Source organism: Perna viridis, chromosome 8 (genome assembly GCF_037379345.1).
Source record: "Perna viridis isolate PV_CMFRI_1.1 ecotype Kerala chromosome 8, ASM3737934v1, whole genome shotgun sequence".
NCBI lineage: Eukaryota > Metazoa > Mollusca > Bivalvia > Mytilida > Mytilidae > Perna > Perna viridis.
This window is the reverse complement of record NC_142452.1, coordinates 28187242-28199363: the sequence shown is the minus strand read 5'-3', so window position 1 is coordinate 28199363 and position 12122 is coordinate 28187242. Positions and strand designations below refer to the sequence as shown.

General features: G+C 31.8%; 1 long non-coding RNA gene across 1 annotated transcript; it reads left to right on the top strand.

Moving 5' to 3' along the window:
• The first annotated feature begins 9673 nt into the window (after positions 1–9673).
• Positions 9674–11471, top strand: LOC148610082 (uncharacterized). Its single transcript, XR_015914507.1, has 3 exons — positions 9674–9815; positions 10322–10428; positions 11000–11471. It is a non-coding gene; the product is annotated as an uncharacterized LOC148610082 (long non-coding RNA).
• The last annotated feature ends 651 nt before the right edge of the window (positions 11472–12122 follow it).

The window sequence follows — 12122 nt, the reverse complement described above, 5'->3', positions numbered from 1 at the left end:
TGTCGATATTGAGTCATTTAGTCATAGTGTAAAGAAGATTTTATTTAATAAATTAATTAAGAATGATCTATATTTAAGATTCTTAATTTGTGAAGCATAACATTTTTCTATATCTTTTAGTTCTTAATCCATTAATTTAATATTTTGAAAAAAAAGTGCACAGTTTCATAGTTCTCTTTTTTTGTCCTTTGGTAGCCATAAGTGGCTCAGATTGTAAACAACCAGTACTTATTGGTAACTTAGGGGCCATCATTTTGCAGAATAGAATAGAATTTAATGTTATGTAATCATATAGTATGTAATTTCAATTAAAAACCACATCATACTTCTTTTGCACCTCAGAATGTAATTTCTAACTGCAACACATTGTTAATTATATTAGATTTCATTTACCATGGCGGGTGTTTCTGGAAAAGCAGAAGACGCTTACCCGACCGGTGCACTTTGTACATGCTCCCAGTTTGTAGTGGAGTCCGAGTTCCTCATTTGCTTTTGTTACTTTGTATGTATTATTTCAATTACTTTGTGTTCTTTGTTGCGTTTGTCTGTTTTCCATGTTTGTTCTTTGTTCCTGGATTACATTCTTTTGATTTCCGCTAGAACCTTGGTTCCATTGATTACTCTTTCATACGTATCATTATTTGCAGTATTTCAAATTTCAAAATACTTAAATCACTGAAGCTTCGTTCCTTGCATTGCACGCGGTTGAATCTCTCTGTAGTTGAATTGGCATCCTATTTTGATAGTTTTTGTCTTAAGTAATTCCTGTATACAATAAAATACATGTATTGAATTTAGATCTTTATATATATGATTCTAATGCGGCTGATGACAGGTTACTCTTTTCAAAATTTGTATTACTTATGACTGGTATTTTTTACTTTTCTTACTTTTACATTTTTTTATGTTTTTTTAAGTAAATTATTAATTGATTTTGAGTTCTATTTTCCTAGAAGTGAATTATGATAACGAAGTGACACACAAAACATTCATGCAAGTAATTAAGTTCCATTCTGTGTAAGAATCCGGCAAAAGATGGAACATCATTTTTCTCAATTTTGTCTCTTTGGCTCAAATAATCCTGAAATTTATCATGAAGCATCTGTGGCGTAGATATATTTACTGGTTAAATAGGGGGGAAGTGCGGGAAATTTTTTCCGCCATTTTGCCATAGTGTATATATCAACTAAATTTGACTTGTCAATATCAATATCATAAAAGGAAACTTTACAAACACTTGGAAGGTTATTTCTGAAGGTTATTATATATATATAATTGAATTACGCCATAACATATCTTCGTTGTTTGTCATGTGCTACACCTTATATACATTTTGCCTGATTCTTAGACAGACAAGAATTTAAATCCGTCGAATATTTTTGTCATGATCATCAAACGTAAACTATAATTGAAAATAAAATGTTTGTGTTTTCATTAGAAAAATTAATATTGAACCAGAACTTTAAATAACTACATCACCGTTAGAAGTAATTAGTAAATATAACCCATGGGATATTACTATTTAATTTATCCGCATCTGTTATCAATGAAAATCATACGAGAAATGTATTTAAGTCTGAAACGGAAATAAGCGTTTAAATATACAATATTTCATGTGATTACGATAGGTCGTACTCTGTCTTTCAGGCGAGCGAATTTTACAATCTGATAATTACTGTGTTTTTAGCTGACAAAAATGTATGAGCCGCCCATCCCAAGAACTCCTATGATATATACGAACACAAATACTATCTAGAATTTTCTTTTAATCCAAAAATTGTAATAACAAACGAAAACTGATTCAAACAACAGAAGATTCAAATTAAGTGCATTAAAAAGTGACATTTGTACCAGCCTATGGATATTTTGCTGAAGTAAATGACACACATGAAGCATGACTAAGTTAGTTGAAACTAGACATTGTTCCTACCGGGACTAATACCCCGCAGCCTGTTGAACCATGTATATTTAAGGACCAATGTGTACACACGATTCAATTTGAATACAGTTTTTAACGGGGATAACCTAAGCACTTTTGACACACAATTTTGGTGTCATTTCTAAAACACCCAACACCAAACCGCAATCATTACAATTTATATGTTTTTCCTGAATACACAATGCCAGAATATATCTGCACATTATTTTTAAACATAAATTCCTGACAATATGCACATTCTAATATAGAATTCAACACTAACAGTTCAGCAGGTCGTTGAAGATAAGAAGGACAACGCACGAGACCAAGTTTTGCTGGAAAACGCCGAAGTGCAAACAGCCGTCACTTCTCCAACTTTTTTAGCCCAAGCATAAACTTCTGACAATATACACATTCCAATTTGGTAATCATACACCCAATTAAATTTCATAACGATTAGGCAAGTTGTTAAGGAGTAGTTGCGGACAAGTAATGAACCAAGTTTTGCAAGGAAAAACGCCTAAGTTCAACCGCAGTTTTTTCTTCAATTTTTGTCCAAGCACAAATTTGGGGTATAATTAACAGGTACACGCAGTGAAAATATGTATGTGTCATTCTTAAAGTATCATTAATGAACAATCATATAGGTGAATATTTTAAAACAAAATAAGTAAACCCCACCACCCATGTTTGATGAAGTCCATGCTACACTAATGGAACTCCGAATTCACTTCCTTCAAAAATCAAAATACCAGGCGCACGACGACATTACTGAATATTCATTTAAATATTTATTTGTGTTTTATAATTATCAATTAAGGGTTTAACAGGAATATCAGATGGATCCATCTGACTTAATTGCAAAGTCCATGTTACACTAATGGCAACGTCAAGATTCAGATCAAACTCAATATAGGTGATGGACAAATGCATTATCTAATAGTTATTCCTTGTTTCATAAATCTATTCACTCTTTTTGGATTTCTATAGATTTCTATATAAATAAACATCGGGCACATAAAACATATTCAGCGTGTCATAGTTTCCCACTCCTCCATGGAATACAATGCAGAAATGGTTCATGTTGTAATAGCAACCGATCCTGACGGTTCATTTACTTTTTTGTATGTAATGCCTTTTCATTTTTTTGCAGTATTTTGAAAAGTGTTATCTATTCAACGTATTCGCTGCCATCATGATTTGCATCATTTTTGTTTGGAAACAGGACATCAAGATTAAAATATATGAGCATATTAAAAATCGTGTCTTATTGATATACAATTTTGATTTCCAGCAGAGTCACATTACAGTGCACGATTGTAAGCTATTTCATTCAACAATGTTTATGGTAGTTAATGGACTTTGTTAATCTTGAAATGCCTTACACTATAGGAAAATTTAATAGATCCAAGACTAAAGAGAATACTTAACACATTTTGCATTTCAACAAATTGTACACGAGCTATGGGATTTTTCCACAACAATTTTAGCAGCTGTGGGAGCAATATGACAAAGTAATATTATGAATTTTATATGGTATTTATCCTACCAACTTTGTCCCAAGGCATGTAGTATTCTGGTCAATGTCTTTTTATTTATTTGTCAAACTTGAATTTGTCATTGCGTTGAATAAATGTGTGAAAACTTAAAAGTTTTGTCAAATAATTGCCAAGACGGACATATCTGTCTTCAAGAGATATTTCTTTGTTCCCTTTGATCTTGGAGAATTTTGATCAAACTGTGACACGAAAATTTTAGTACCAGAGTAATGTTTATGTAAATGTACCGCATGTATAAGTTTTACTTTTTGTTTATTTATTATTTTTTTCATTTTCATTATGTTTTCAATTAGTCTGTTTATCGATCAATTTTTTTTATCAAAAAGGCATAAAATTGCATATAGTTATTTACTAACATATACAGATGCGCAGTTTACTTTTTATTTCAACTAATTTTTTGAAAAAAAATTACCCTTCGAATTTGACGAAATGTTTACATGCATATGTGAATGTGAATATATTTTTTATTGCAATCAATTTTTTTTCGGAAAAAAGGATGTTTGTACATTATTGTTGTCAATCTGTCTGCTCATCAGTCAAAGTTATTTTTTGATGGAACATCACAGATTTTGAGAATTATAATTTGTCAACTTTTTTTTAAAATTCTCAACCAACATTCAATTCTAACTAAAATTGTTATGTAGCACTCCAGCTAAGGATCATGAAAATGTGATACATGGTTGGAAAGCCTACATATTTTTATCTTTGATATTTTGTTTAAAATGCTTTAGTAAACAGAAATTAACATTTGGTTTTTCATGTAACCTGTGCTCTTAGGAGATAAAAATTATATAGAATGCACTGTAGATTTCAAAATTAAGGGAGATAACTCTGTAAATGACGCTGAAATACAATAGAATCTACTGGATTTTCAATGTTGATTATCCCCTAAGAGCAGGCAGATTTGAAATTACAAATTTCATAGTATAGACCCATAAAACAACTTAATTACAAAAATAAAAATATGTAGCCTTTTTTAGGGTGTATCACATTTATAAGATTTTGCATGATTCTTACAAAGACAGCTACTTATATCGTTTCTTATTAAGGGACCTTTACTGTATGTTGTATTCATTTGTCTTGCTTGTTCTTCCTATACAAAGTTTTCCTTATAACTTAATGAAGAATAAAATGATTATCTTATTTGATAATTCCCGCAGACTAAGTGTTTTCAAATTCAGTCAAGTGAAGATTCTGACTTTGTCTTCTTCCTCGTATTTACACAAATATATCTCTTATACAAAGTAATGCTGATGGCACAAAATGACGAAAAAATTCGTTTATTCAGCACAACAAATTGAGGAGAAGTAGAAAAATCTGCAAATAGCAGTCGAGGTCACTCTGGTTTCAGAGATTATAGATTATCCCTTTACAATGTTAACACATTTTGTTCAGCAATTTGATCTGTAGATAGAACAAGAAAGGATATGGAGTAAATGTGTGTTTGTGACAAAACCTAATTATAATACATTAAAAACTCAAAATTATCTATGGATTGTACTCCTGTTCTTCATCTTAAACATTGTTTGGTGTTCTTCAACTGTGAATAAAGTGTAGTAATTCCCTTAAAATCAAGACAGTCCCTAGGATGAACATGAACGCAATTCATTGTAGATCAACATCAAGTTAATCCTCTCGCTCCCAACCAACCACAGAATGCCAACTTTGGTGACGCTTATATATTGTGGATCTCAAGCTTATAGCAAATAAAACACAAAAATACTTATCCCCATGAAATGTCGTTGAAATGGCAAATTTCTGGAGAGGTCAGTATGATATAATGTTGTTAAAAATACAGGTAAGGTTTATCTACAAATATTTATAATAAATTGCCGAATGAAAGCCTGGTTACGGATGAAAAGGCATACAAGAATTCAGCACAATATTGTTTCCACAAAGGAATGACTATTTCTAGTAAAGGCATGTATAATTTAATCAGTAACAGAATTCGGCAATAACTTGAGTAAATGTACGTATTTATTAACACTATGGATATATTTTTGTGTGAAAACCTTTAAATTGTTAAAAAAAAATAGGTTTGCATTTTGTTGACTATTTCGGAATTCTTGTTTAGGTCCTGAATGATTTTAATGCTCTTCTACAACTTTTTGCCTCGTGCATACCCGATGAAGCTAATTCCAGAAATATGCATGTCTGCGCTCTAAAATTAAACACACTTTTATTGTTCCTAAAAGCATCCTTTGTATTATTTTCAACATTAACAACAGCATTAATAAGATTTCCTTGGCGTATTAGGAATTCTGAAGAATTGGGATATTTTCAATTAATTTTTAAGGGTTTATTAGGTTTGGTGGTACGTTTTTTTCATATTTTTGTGCTATTATTATATTATTATTTATCAAGGCAAACTTTATGATGTTTGGAAAGCATATATGCTCATATTTCATGAAACACCATATACGCTTACATAAAAGAATGTTAACCTTAACTGTATGTTCAACAATAAATAATCGAACAATAAAATTGAAACCTTTAAAACAAAATGCGGAGGTACACTGTAGAATATCAATATATGTCAAAATGTCAAAAACCTTCAAATATGCATCAATATATGCAAACTTTGTTTACTGGTAATTTTAAATTCTGGACCTTTTATTTATATTTTAAGTATCCAAATACAACATGAAATTAATAAATTTATAAAATTTAGTCGTTTACTTTGGGGGATAGATCCTCAAACATAATAGGGCAGATTCATGTACATTTTGCTTCATATTTTTAAAATCTTGGCAAAGTGCCAACTTTTATTTAAAAAAAAAGAATTTCGGCTATTTTTTTACAAAAAATTTCTACTAACCAGAATACCATAACAATTTTAATCAATTATTGTGATTATGACCTGATGAAAAGTGATGGTTTTAACTTCAAAATCGGAATACATGGTTTATCGAAGTAGTCTTAAATTATAATCAGTTGTTTCTAAAAATAGAATCACCCGGGAAAATTTTAAAATTTTTGAATGTGCCAAATTTGTTTCTATGCCTACATAACTATTTGGCATTTCTCAAAAGTGACACCTGAACAACTTTGCATGGTTTTCTGAAAGAAAGGCTCTTAAATATGCATAATTTGTGAATACAAGGATTCATTTCATTATCTTGAAGTTACAATTGTTTAATTTTTTGTAACACTTCAGAATTTTAGAGACAAGAAGGTTGTGTCATAATTTCAAAGCTTTGTTCAACGAGGTAGAATTGAAAGGCTTTTTTTATTGTTCAAAGAAAGACTTTTTCTTGATTGATTGTATGCATATAGATTGGATATCAACCTGGCTGTTACCTTTTTTATTTATTTTCAATTTTCCTGTTACTTGCTCTCTGAATCTAAAATCGAAAAATATTTCAAATATAAGTTCGATCCTATGAGCAAATCAATGCTAATACTGAAAAAAAGTCTTTGACAATTTGACAACAGTATCATAACTATATCCTTTACGATAATGGTTTAGTCAACTTATTGCGTGGGTATAGAGTTTTCAATACTTGGGCAAGAATATTACAAAAAAATATAGGATGGGAGATACCCGCACGTATAATCGTTTACAACTGCTTTTGTATTTGAGAATGAGTTCCTTGCATCGGTTGAAAATATTTGTAAGTGTTTTTAACCTTGTAGTAGTAATTTCTTGGTTCTATAAAGACCATCTAAAAACGGATAATTAACTATAGAGAATGAAATCAAAGACTGAAGTCTTCGAAGTCGCTAATAGTCAAATATTCTCTGTTCACATGCATTTGTTTCATATAAAAAAGTGGTGGTCACCTCCTCTGACCTACTTTCAACATCAAAATCAGGTGACTTCCGCTAAATTCTGGTTCCCTTGATATGATTCCGTACTCTTCCGTAACCGTGATGACCCTAATGTTTTCAATTACCCGGAACCAGATTAAACAACTGGCAACGGCTATATATAGATATCGGGGCCTGGTAACACATATGACCTATATATAGTCAATTGTAACGAATCGGAAACTTGGTAATATTACATAAATTCAATGCTAACCGATCATTTCATCTCTTAATGTAAATTCGTTCTCGTACAAGCAAAAAAATGCATCTGTATGATATTTTAATCAATTCAGATCAAAGATCAGAATTGATATAGCAGTCGCTAGAGACTTTAGATTTTTAAAAACCTGTTAGCATCTGCAATTATTTTACACAAGAAAATAGTCCTACTGGCATACCCGATTTAGGTTCAAATGTAGATAGTTAGGTCCACTTTATAGGTATTTCTAATATATCATATTTAATTTTATGCCTATTTACGCCAATCAACAACTTTTACTGCGAATTTAATTTGGCTTGTATAAACAACGGTCCGATTAAAATTAGTTAACCTGGAACTTTATGCATTTACCCGAATAAACCAATCGTTCATAATATTATATTGAATATGTCGATATATTCAAGTTGACTACAAATGCTTTATTCTTAGATAAACCATTCAATGTTTAGCTAGAAATGAAAACCTTGCAAGATTATAAAAAGTAATCGAACATAGCAATGAAAAAGAGGAATTCTGATTACCAATTGGAAAAGCTGTCTTCAGATATTTCATGCAGGGCTTGGCGTATCTATTTAAAAAAAGGGGGCAGTGGGTCCAGTCAAGAAACTTTATAAAGAAATATGTTCCAGGCATGGACTAAACTCCATATTCCAGAATATTATTTGCCGCTAATTTTTTTTTTTCTTAACTTTTAGCAAAAGGGTAGCATAACCCTCGAAGCAATCCTGAAACCATCCTGATATATCATCCACTATATCGTGTATTTTATAACAGTTACTGTCTTGTGACATTGGAAGCCCGGAGATAAAAAATAAAAATGAAATTTTGCTTATAAACGATGGCAAAGAAATAATATCGATAATGTATTTCTCAGGAATTGTGTCAGTCTGTGGTCTGGGGATATTACTTTTTTGTAACTTGGCTATTTGGCTATTTGGCATTATGTCATAATGATAGAGTTGTAGGTGCTTCCTGCACCAGACATAATTGTTGAAACTTTATTCTAAGATTTTGGCGTTTATATTAATGTGTGTGTCTTTGGAACAAGGTGCACATGCAGAAACTAAGTGCTTTTACATCCGACATATAGGCGTCTATGCGATGACTTGTAGGACTTGAGCTACATAGCTTATCAACTGAGAAATGTAGATTGTTGAGAGGGACATGTATCTAAGGACATGCTTTATTTCAATGATTGTGGCTTAAGTTTGAATAAATTGACAAACAGCTCGAATTCGAAATCCGACTTGAAAATTTAGAAACTGAGAAAGGCCAACTAGGTGTTTGTTGTTCAATTATACAGTATGCTGGATAGTTTTGAGTTAATTCATCTAAATGTTCCATTTAAACCAACATCGAACCTGAATATTTCACAAACTGGCACACTGCATGCTATTTTATATCACGAATTTTGTTGTGTGTTTATTAAATGTCCTTCGTAATCAGAATGGTGAATATAAAAAATAAACCAAAGAGTTCAATATTAACCATTTACAACAATAACCTTGTGTTTTGATACATTTGAATTCGATCCTTTAATCCCTATTTTCATCTCATATTTTTTGTAATTCAACGATCGGTTATTTGAGGTGAAAAAAATTCAAACATTCGATATAAATTGATTCAGTACACGAGTACTTTGATTTTAAAAGAGGCACGTTGTAGCGATCTTTGGGTCGCTAATGATGTTGACCAGGGAACCGATTAGGAACCAGATTAGACAACTTTCAATGAATATTTATTCATTTATTTATCAGGGCCCTACTATTGTATATGACCTATATAGTCTTGTAACGAGCCCCTGTACCTGAATCGAAACTGGGTAATGTTCAATGCTAACCGATCATTTCAAGTAAACTTCCCGTTCTCATGCAAGCAAGAAACACAAGTAGAACACAAGTTTATGATATTTAAGAGGTACGTTTTTTATCTCGTATGAAGCTAGAACAATGGTGCTATGGCAGTAAACATGGCACAGATCTGCGGCATTACGTGGAGTATAAATATATATTTATGCAAATAATATGCCAAATTCAATGTTCAGTGTTCAATACCAACAGAAATTTTTCAACAGAACCATATTTAACTCAATCTTTACACATATGGCTGGCATTTCAATATTTAAAAAATATATTGTTGGTAAATTGAAAAACTTGTACAAACTAAATTTGTTTAGCTGTATTTTTATTTTTTTTTCAGAACTTTAAGTGAAGACTTGTATTTAAAAGAGAGACACTTACACATTTCTTAGAGAAGAATATTGGCCAATTAAAACGGGCAATTATCATATGACACATTTACTGTAGCAGTAAGTACTTATACATGCAATACTAAGTGATTATTAAATAAAAAAATTTTTCTTCATCCACATGTATGCATTAACATAATCTTGACGACATTGTCAGTAGGCTGAAACAGTTTTGCTTTGAATACACAGGAAGCTTTCATGACGAGCATTCTAACAGAAAACACACTTAAACTTGCAAAAGAGTAGTGGAGATTTTTTTTTTTTTTCGTTTCACAGACTATCAGAAACTTTCACGCATGCTATTTAAATGATAAAAAAGTCATCTAATTAGCAACAACCATTTTTTATATAACTAAATTATTAAAATTGGAAAGTTAGGCTTTATGTAAAAATATGATATATGCGCTAGACCCATAAAGGGAGATAATTAAATTGATTGGTTTTTAATGTGAAAACCTTGTTAGCACAGCTCCTCCAAAACCACTCAAGGTATTTTGATAAAATTTTATGTGAAGAAATGAATCAGTAGAAATTCAATGTAGTACTTTTAGCTTTGTATATTGTAGGTACAACCTGATATAACCAGATGACTATTAATATATTGACCAACCTGATGATGGATTGGGTTTTGGATCCTGTAGTGAGAGCAACATGTGGTAACTTGTAATTACAGGTATTCCTATATATGCATGGTAAAGCATTACTTGCACATGATTTTGATGTTTTTTTTAGGTAATCAGTTTACTTCAAATTGTTATTAATGTTGTGCGCTCTGTTGCTTAATTGAGCACAAGAAGCATATTACATGTAGTTATTTTTTAAACTTAGCACATTAAGTTCTGTCTTTATACATGAATGATTTCCATGTAAATCAGAATACATTGACAAGTTATAAATACTTGTAAGAAACCATAAAGAGTTGAAGACCTACAGACTATGCTTTGCGTGGCCTTGAAAAGTGAGAGGGGTGGTTGTTACTTGCTGAAACTGACCAATCACCCTCATAGTAATTAGTCAGCCAGTAACACAAATCATGTTTACTCTAGGTTGTTACATTTTTATCTTTCAAGGTAGGTTTTTGATAATTGGCATGTTGTTAAGCATTTTCAAGATGACTAGCCTTCTACATGCTCTAGGGTTAATTACCATTGACCTTTACGTCACGTTTTTGTGCTTTGTTTGCATTTTTTTTATCAAAAATCTACCCAATACTATGACATTTTTAGTTCTTAACTATTTTTTAGGTATCATTATTGGTTAGGATTCTATGGTCAGAATAGCTACTGGTATACAGCAAGAAATTCCTGCAAAATTTTAGGAGGATTTTCACATTATATTTAAGAGCAACACTATCATGATCAGATCATCACTACAAAGTGTGCTGTACATAACATGAGCTTTTACTATTTTACCATCAAATGAGAAATTGAGAATCTTCTTTTGGTAATACTGGAGTACAGTTGTAAAGAGATCATCATTGCTACCTAAATATGATATATGTACATACATGTACTTGTGACTGCTAATATTATTCCCACTGAAGCTAAAGTGTTGACATTCAAGGAATAGTTTAGATGTATCAGCCTCATTCACAGAAGGGTTAAATTGGAGGAAACTATAGGGGTTTAGACATAAGCAACAAACATGTAAATTTTGAAATAAGAATGTAGTTACACGTTTATTCATCAGAAGAAATCAATTCATTTTATTCAAAACCCCACCATTGCAAAAAAGGTTTTAATTTTCTTAAAGTGTAATCAAGGGAACCAAGGTTACAGCGGTGATCAAAAGAATGTAATCCAGGGACAGAGACCAGACATGGAAAACAGACATACACAACAAAGAACATAAAGTAACTAAAATCATACATACAACGTAACAAAAGCAAATGCGCAACTCGGACTCCACTAAAAACTGGGAGCATGGACCAGGTGCACCGGTAGGGTAAGTGTCCTCTGCTTTTCTAGAAACACCCGCCGAGTTGCTCATAAAAAGTCAAGTCCGGGGTAGACGAAAGAGGAAAGAAAAACGATCACACGTCGAACAAATCAATTTTCATGGTGCAGATGGATACACCTTAACGATCCATGAGTTCATGATGACAACCATAAAACTTCTGTAGTGATGACTTCAATCTTGTAGCAAAGAAGCCTAAATGTAAGAAGTCTAGCTCGATAAAAAATGTCTGGTATAACGTATGGGTTGTGACATGAAACTCCATACGCAGGTGCTGACGGGACGTTGCCGCGGACGAAAGGATAATTGACAATTCTGGATGAAAAATCATCACGTTTGTCGTAAAGTTTGGTCAACAGTTTTCCTTTACCATCGATCCCCAAGTGTAGGTCAAGATTTCTTCATTGACAT